This window comes from Setaria viridis, chromosome 2 (assembly GCF_005286985.2).
Source record: "Setaria viridis chromosome 2, Setaria_viridis_v4.0, whole genome shotgun sequence".
Lineage (NCBI taxonomy): Eukaryota > Viridiplantae > Streptophyta > Magnoliopsida > Poales > Poaceae > Setaria > Setaria viridis.
In genome coordinates this window covers 19531969-19541492 of record NC_048264.2, presented here as the reverse complement: position 1 = coordinate 19541492, position 9524 = coordinate 19531969, and the positions used below count along the sequence as shown (strand labels likewise).

The 9524-nt window shown below is 41.5% G+C and overlaps 1 pseudogene; it reads left to right on the top strand.

Annotated features, from left to right (window-relative positions):
• Positions 1 to 5271: 5271 nt before the first annotated feature.
• LOC117844171 (GDSL esterase/lipase At2g42990-like) lies at positions 5272 to 7338 on the top strand (annotated as a pseudogene).
• The last annotated feature ends 2186 nt before the right edge of the window (positions 7339 to 9524 follow it).

Sequence of the window (9524 nt, the reverse complement as noted above, 5' to 3'; positions counted from 1 at the left end):
AGATAAATGGTCTGTCCTTTAATCTCGGTTTGTGAGAAACCGAGATAAAAGGCCTTCCCTTTAATCCCAGTTTTGACACACCCGAGATAAAAGGGCAACCCTTTATCTCGGTTCGTAAGTAGAACCGGGATAAAAGGTCACATCCAGGCAGGAATTGAAATTTACCCTTTTGTCTCGGTTCTAATTACGAACCGAGATAAAGAGCCTTACCAACCGGGATAAAATGTCCCTCTCCTATTTCTCATCTCCCTCTTCTTTTTTGGAAATAATTTTTTTTATGTTTTCGCTGGATTTCATGCAGCAAAAATTAAAACTTTACATATTTCGAACATGCAAAAATATATTTAATTAGCAATAATATTTACAATAAGTTTGAATGACTCATTAATTCTACACTACTTATATTACCTTCTTAAATAACTATTTTACTGCATCACTATCATTAAGAAATTATCAATTAAATAATTTATACGCGTGAAAACAACTAATTTAAGCACACATGAAATTATATCAAGTAGTACATAAAATTAATCATAAATGTGAAGCAAATTCAACGCATTAGAATGTAACATTAAAAAACTTCTTCTTCATGAATGGTCCTTGGTCATGATCACGGTGCAAGTACGGAGCCTCTTCTTTGGATAGCGCTAGGGTCAACTTCAACAACGAATGGAGGCATACCTACAAACTAATCATAATCATCTGATTGGTCTGTTTTGTCCTCGACTCCCATAATTTTTCTTTTACTTGGAAGGACTATGTGGCATTTTGGCTCCCATGGATCTTCTAGATTTCTCTTGGGTTTGCTAGACATGTCCTTCACATAGAAAACTTGATGCACATCATTGGCGAGTATGAATGGTTCATCACTGTATCCAGTCTTGCTAAGGTCCACTATTATCATTCCATACAGATCTTTGGTTACGCCATTTAGCTTCACCCATATCTCCTCTATGAAACCATAATAAGAGTCCATGCTACTATTTATGCCTATGGCATCTATGCGGACACCACTATTTTGGTTCGTGCTTTTCTGGTTTTGGGCTCTCGTGTAAAATGTATAACCATTTATCTCGTAGCCTTGGAATTTCACGATTGTGCTAGAAGGTCCCCTGGCTAACCAAGCAAGCTGTGGGTGAATCTCAGAGTTACCCATAAGTTGTTTGCGCAACCAGGAGGGAAAAGTTTCCACGTGGGTTCTTGTAAGCCAAGCATCGGATCTCGCAGGATTTTCGGAAACTAACATCTGCTTGTGCTGATCAATATACGGAGCTAAAAAGGTTGACTGTTGTAGAACAGTGTAGTGTGCCTTGTTGAACAAATCAGCATCATTGCTCAAACATACTTTCCTTCCAAGGGTGCCTATTCCCCGCAGCCTCCCCTCGTGGCGTGAAGTTGGAACCCCAATCGGGTCAATTGAGTCAATAAAATGAACACAAAACTCAATCACCTCCTCTGTTCTATAAACCTTGGCGATGCTTCCTTCTGGACGGGCACGATTAAGAACATAGTTTTTTACTAATATGATCCTCTCGAAAGGCCACATATTCTGCAGGTATACTGGTCCGAGAATATTAATCTCTTTTACTAGGTGAACCAGAAGGTGAGTCATAATATTGAAGAAAGATGGTAGAAATACCAACTCAAAGCTGACAAGACATTGCACCACATCGTTCTGTAGTTTTGTTAGCTTCGATGGATCAATTGCCTTCTGTGAAATCACATTGAGAAACACGCATAGCTTTACGAGCGGCAATCGAACATTCTCTGGTAGAACACCCCTCAGTACAACTGGAAGCAACTGGGTCATCAACATGTGGCAATCATGGGCCTTGAGATTTGTGAACTTCTTTTCTTTCATATTTATTATTCTCTTTATATTCAAGGAGTACCCATATGGGACCTTTAGACTACTCAAGCATTCAAACATGCTATCCTTCTCTTCCTTGCTGAGAGTGTACCTAGCAGGATGTAAGTAGTGTTGTCCGTTATCTCTCTTTTCTGGATGTAGGTCATCCCGTTGCCCCATTTCTTTAAGGTCCTGTCGTGCTTCCAGTGTATCTTTTGAGGGCCCATAAACACCCATGAAGCCTAGCACGTTCACACAAAGGTTTTTCGTCAGGTGCATCACATCTATTGCGTTGCGGATATCTAGTGTTTCCCAATAAGGTAGCTCCTAAAATATTGACTTCTTCTTCCACATGGCTGCATATCCGTCATCATCGTTCAGAACAGGTTGGCTACCAAGACCTTTTCCAAATACTACCCTTACATCCTTTATCATCTCAAAGACACATTTTCCATTACGATGTAAAGGTTTTTTACGAGTTTCTGGCGCCCCTTTGAAATGCATCCCGCTTTCTCGCAGCTGGTGGTGAGCATGGAGAAATCGACGATGACCCATATAGACTACCTTCTTACAGTGCTTCGAAATACATGTTATTTATGTCATCTAAGCAGTGGGTGCAGGCTCGATATCCCTTGTTTGTCTGTCCCAAAAGGTTACTTAGTGCAGGCCAATCATTGATGGTTACGAACAATAGTGCTCACAGATTAAACATCTCTTGTTTATCCTCATCCCACACACGTACACCTTCTTCCTTCCAGAGCTGTAAAAGTTCATCAACCAACGTTCTTAGGTACACATCAATGTCGTTTCCGGGTTGCTTTGGGCCTTGGATAAGCACCGGCATCATAATGAACTTCCATTTCATGCACATCCAAGGAGGATCATAAGGTCATAGGCCAAGTACTATAACCACTACTCAACTCACCGAATGGATTGAATCCATTAGTACTTAAACCAAACCTTATGTTACTTGGATCACCTTCAAACTTTGGGAATGCTCTATCAATTGATCTCCACTGAGCCCCATCAGCGGGGTGTCTCAGCATCTTATCTTCCTTACGTTCTTCTTTCTACCATCGCATCAACTTAGCATTCGCCTTGTTCCTGAACAAGCGCTTCAAGCGTGGTATTATAGGGAAATACCACATCACTTTCGCGGGAACTCTCTTCCTAGGAGGTTGCCCCTCAACATCACAAGGATCATCTTGCCTAATCTTATATCGCAGCGCTTCACACACGGGACACGCATCCAGATTCTCATATTCAGCACCGCGATAGAGGATACAATCATTAGGGCATACGTGTATCTTCTGAACCTCCAATCCCAGAGGGCAAACAATCTGTTTAGCTTCATATGTTGTGAATGGCAATTCATTATTCTTGGGAAGAATCTTCTTGACAATTTCCAACATCCCCTGAAATGCCTTATCGGACACACTATTTTTTGCCTTCCATTGCATAAATTCTAGTGTGGTACCTAGCTTTTTATGGCCTCCCTGGCAATCTGGGTATAGCAATTTCCTATGATCATCTATCATGCACTGCAACTTCGGAGTTTCGCAATCTCTATGTGCATCCCTAAGCACCTGATCGAGGTCATCAGTATGGCCATCTTCTGCAAACTCATCTTTATCAGCCTCACCCATTGTAGTATCTGCAAAAGATTGGCCTATAATGTAGTCCGGAATGTTGTCATCCTCCTCCTTCTCTTCACCGTCTTCCATTACAACCCCTCTTTCGTCGTGATGGGTCCAAACCAAATAGTTAGGCGTGAAATCGTATCTACACAAGTGGTTGTGAATAATCCCCCAGGAAGCCTCTGAATAGCACTTCTAGTTACTGCATTGGATGCATGGACAAGATATGAACCCGTTCTCTAGCTTGTTCGCTTTAGCCACTTCAAGAAAACTATTTGTGCCAGCAATAAATACCTTGCTCCGCCTGTTCGCGTTATACATCCATTGCCGGTCCATCTGCATCGTATTACGCAAGCCATCAATAAAATGGATTACAATAAAACTATCAATCACATTGCTACAATTTTAGATAGAAATACACAAATTAAATTTCAGAAGCAAACAACATCATATAGTATGAAAAACTCAAATATTGCTGAAAGTTTACATAGAAAAACACAAATTATTTAGCTCATATTTAATTTAAAAATAACTAAACTATTAAAAAATTTAATATTTCCCACATAATGTACTTATTCGAACAATGGCTAATTGCATACCTCTATCTGAAAAGTACTAAAGTATCGAATTACACCTACAATTTATATGGCTAATTTATAAGTATTAAAAACACATTTACTCTAATTTTTCCCTAATACATAAAATTGAAATAATCTCAATTCTACCTCACATTTACTGTCCATTCTCCCTCACATTCGAACTATCCATCACATTGTAGCTCAAAAATATGTATAAATACAAATCCTCTACATGCTTAACAACAGACAAACTAATTTTTCTCCCTCTCTAAAGTATAAAACAAAGCTTAACAACAATAAATGAATGGAGCATGAAGTAGCTAACCTTCACAACACTTTGGATGGGTGAAATCCCCACGGAAATAAGAAAAAAAATTCAGCAGCACCTCCCCTAGGCTTACTTCGGTGCCATGGAGAGGATGAGCTTATCTATCTTTGTGGAATGGAGTGGCTCGGGCTGGACGAGTGGAGGAGGAAGAAAGGGTACTTGTAGATAAGATTTATCCCGGTTGGTAAATCCAATCGGGACAAAAGATTAGAGCTTTTGTCCCGGTTGGTGGTTACTCCCGGTTGGTAACACCAACCGGGACAAGCTTCAACCTTTTGTCCCGGTTGGAATTACCAACCAGGAGTAAAATGTTTATCCCGATTGGTAACTGCAAAGCTTTTGTCCTAGTTGGTGGCTCCAACCGGAGGTAAAGGGTGGCGCCATCGGTACCCAGAAACTAGCCGTTTTAACCGAGACTAAAGGGTGGCCTGTAGTCCCGGTTTCAAAAAAGGAACCGAGAGTAAAGGTGCGCCCCATTCCAGCCTACCGTGGTGCACCCCCTTTTCTCCTAGGCTGAAATTAAACCGAGACTAAAGGGGGTGGTATCTAAAGTCAGTTCTCTGGTAGTGTGAATCACATGAAATTCCAGGAAACTTCACAAAATAAATGCACCAAACATTTGCGGACTCGGCCTCTGAGATGGATGAACAAGAAACACGGCCCACCATCAGTCCATCACATTGTTTGCCGAACCTACCTAAGCTAATCCAAACTTCCAACCAGAATCAAAGCACCGAGCGGCGCACTAGTGATTCGTGGCACCGCGGTGACAAAGTTATCAATCCACGCACTCCATCACCACAAATGAGCAACAACCCGCAGCAAACCACAAGTACGCTCCTATCTACTTGCAAGATGCCCCTGCTACTGCCCTGCATGATGGTGCTCTTGGCCATAAGCCTCTTAGTCCGCGGCGGCGCCGCTGATAGGGTCCCGGCGGTGATCGTGTTCGGCGACTCGACGGCCGACATCGGCAACAAAAACTTCATATAGACACTCCTTGGGGGGCAACTACACGCCCTACGGCCGGGACTTTGCCGGTGGGGTCGCCAACGATCGCTTCTCCAACGGCCGCCTCGCCATGGACTATGTCTCCCAGGCACTCGGCCTGCCGCCCGTCGTGCCGGCGTACCTCGACCCTAGCCACAGCATGCACCGGCTCGGGTCGGGTGTGAGCTTCACCTCAGCGGGTAGTGGGCTGGATGATATAACGGCGCAAATCTTTGTGAGTGTATTGTTTTTATCTTTTTTTCTAATAAAAGCGCATATGGTCAAAGATCAATTACTCAGTCCATCCCTAGTACAGAGTACAATACATGAATTTCGTCACTTTGCCCTTTCCTTTGCAGTCAGCAGTGACCCTGACTCAGCAAATTGAGCACTTTAAGGTGTACAAGGAGAAGCTTGCTCGCACCAAGGGCGACACGGCCACTAGCTACGTCATCGCCCGTTCACTCTACCTCTTGAGTGTCGGCGCCAGCGACTTGCTGGCCAACTACCTCCTCTTCCCCATCAGGCGCTACCGCTTCACCCTATTGGAGTACGAGGAGTACCTCATTGGCACTACGGAGGCGGTGGTGCGCGCCATATACGGCCTCGGCGCGCGGCGGGTCCGGCTCCCCAGGCTGCCGCCACTGGGGTGCCTGCCGCTGCAGCGGACCGTCAACCACGCCAGGCCCAGGGACTACAACAAGTGGCACAACATGGTGGCACGGAGCTTCAACCGCACGCTTAGGACGATGGTGCGGAGGCTCAACCGCGACCTGCCGGAGGTGCAGGTGGTGTACGTGGACCAGTACCAGCTCGTGGGGGACATGATCGCCAAGCCTTGGGTGTACGGTGAGTGAATCATTGCTAAGCGCTAAGGACGAAAAAGCAGTCATAGGGCACTCAGCCCTCTTATCCCATTGTGCGATAGGAGAGAAATAGCAAAAGTTACTCATAACAACGTGGGCAGCCCATAAGACAATAAAATAACATATGTGCACAGCACAACATTAAATAAATAGGGTAGTTGGCAGCCAAGAGCCAGCAGGTTGCTGTTGTTGCCTTCTCTAAAGCTATTTTTTACCTCCAGTAGGACCCACCTTTAGTGCTTACCATTATGATCTTTTCTATGGACTCCTAGGTGTAGGTCCCATCTATTTAGACTATTTTGGCAAATACATTGTGGTCGCCCAATGCAAGTGCTCCACAGCAGCACCTAGTTATATTAAGCTGATTTATGTACTTCCTCTATTTTTTTATATGTCATATTAGGTTTACGTTAAATCAAATTTTTTTAGCTTTGAACAAATTTATAGAAAAATATAACAACTATAATACCAAATTCGTTTCATTAAATCCACCATGGAATATATTTTGATAGTATTTTTGATGTTGTATTGTTTCTACAAACTTGGTCAAAGTCGGATAGGTTTAGCTTAGGACAAACCTAATGTGACGTGTAAAACTCCTCTGTTTTACACGTCGTATTAGGTTTGTTCTAAGTCAAATTTGTTCAACTTTGACCAAGTTTATAGAATAATCAAAAATATCTACAATATCAAATTTGTCGCAACGAATTTACTATGAAATATATTTTGATAGTGCATATATTTGGTAGTATAGATATTATTAATTTTTCTATAAGTTTGGTCAGAGTTGGATGGGTTTGACTTAGGACAAATCTAATGTGACATGTAAAAAAATGGAGAAAGTATATTCTTAGTAATCGTCAAATTCATGGTGTACTCCGGACTTGGATTGCTAGGTTTTGAGAATTCAGTGCGAGGATGCTGCGGTACAGGATACGTTGAGACAGGAGTGTTGTGCAACCTGGACAATGCACTGACATGCGAGAATGCTGATAAATACATGTTCTTTGATGCGCTCCATCCATCAGAGAGAGCCTACAAGATCATAGCCAATGCAATTGTACATTCCGCATCGCACGGACTCAAGTAGCGACACCATCTCATTTCGGCAAATTTTCCAAGCTAATGTTGGCTTATTTGAATTCTACATCGTAATCCAATGTAGGAAATGATATTCTGGGTTAGCCATGTCAAAAGTACACAGTACACAGTTTGTGTTGTATGACGTGTTGTGCCGTCTAGTATCATAGTGTATAATACTATTGCCTCCATTTTAAATTATAAGTTATTTTAGTTTTTCTAGATAGATAGTTTTATCCAGACATGACCTACATAGCAAAAGTTAGCTATCTAAAAAAATCAAATGACCTACAATTTAGGACGAAGATAGTATTATACTGCTACAAACTATCAATTGATGATCACTTAATGCGTGACACCCTCCATAATTATAATGGACGGAAAAAAATTAAAAATGTTACCAGATATGCTGATGCCTAGTCAAAGTTAATGGACTCTATACCCGTTATATATAACGACTTAGTAGTCAACAAACATTGCCATTATCAATGACACGTCACAAGCGGCCGCTCGAAGTCATGGTAACATGTGTAGAACATTGCCCGTTACATATAGTTTTATAAAGGTAACACGCGTATGTTGGTGGCCAAAATCAGCATCAAGCCGATCTGGCTAGGCTGACCGATCGGTCCTGCAGCTGGTCTGGCAATACAAACCAGTCTGTGTAGAGGTGATCTGACCAGTCCAATTCTAATCCAAGTAGAATTGAGGAATCCGATTAAAACTTGTAAAAGAATTTCTTTGCAGGTAAACTCTCAACACTTTATAAAGGACCACGACCGATTGAGGGTTTATCCAATCGATCAATCAATAGTATCTTTGCTTTTTTTCCAAACCTTAATGTTTTCCAACCCCTTTTTGCTTCTCCTCTTCATCTCTATGGTGGTTGAGGAAGTTCTAAGTGGCTTGTCAATCTTAGAGCAACCCTAAGCACATCATCCCTGACAGAGTCAGGGTGGTGTTCTTAGATTTTCACGAAGTCCCTGTGTAAACCGGTATGACTGGCTTCCCCAACCGGTATGCCCGGCCGAGGGCAAGAGCCCCGCGAAGTGATTTCCACTGCGCGCGAGTTAGCGCAATTCGGTGTGTTGAACAAAATCAGCGTCAATGGCGTGATTCTTTACTTGTCACATATATTCAAGTCACGATGTGTCCTACAATTAAATGTAGTGAGCACATATGAAATGCTAAAGTGTATTGTGTGGGGGTGTTTTAACCATCAAGAAATTGTTATTTGCTACTCTTGAAAATATTGAAATGACAAAATACTGAAAATGTTGATGAAACTTGGCACTCTTTGAAATATCAAAATGAAACTTGGCACTGGAAGTGCTATGTGTTTGTATCAAGGTGGCTTTTCAAAAGTGGTTTATTATTTCTAGTTTTAGATGTAATTGTAAGTTAGAACCATATAATTAAATAAGTAACACTAAAAAATTTACTAGAATGTGTAAACATATCTATAACTAATTAAATTCCATCTAGGAAGTAAACCTCGATAAAAATCAAATTAGATCACATTTTTTTGGTGACTGCAATCACTACAAATCTTCCAACCTATGACAAACCAAAAAGTGTCATAAACATGTTTTTTGCGTCATAAATCATGATTCATGATGCGGGAGTGACGAAAACTCTTTGTCATTAGTCGAGCATTATAAACCATGACTAGTGACGTTCCTTATTTCGCTGTGTCACTAAGACTATGACGCCTACGAATCGTCAAACAGAAACGTCATAAATTGGATCCTACTGTACTGCCACGATGGACAGAATCTGATGTGGCATGACAATTATGAAAAAGTTGTGCAAATTGTTTGCGGCCCTTTTAGTCCCGATTTATGAATGAAATTGACTTTTGGCCCAATTATATGTGGGCTAAGCCCACTTAAGGCAAACATAAATTTAACCAATCGGACCTAACAAATAATTAATTTCATTTCAATTCTAATCCAATTGGTAAAATAATAAACAGAACACACATATTTATGTATACAAGAAAATAAATTATTAATCCCCATCGAGACAACCACTACCATATTGTTCATCACATATCGCAACAAGATAATTTTCTCACAAAGAATAGAGATTAACAAAGCTGCATCCAGGTTATAATCTCCAGAGACAAAGTAGAGCATTGATCTTAACCTCTTGTATAAGTTAGCAGTTGACGAAGGAGTGCTTCACTATCTTGTG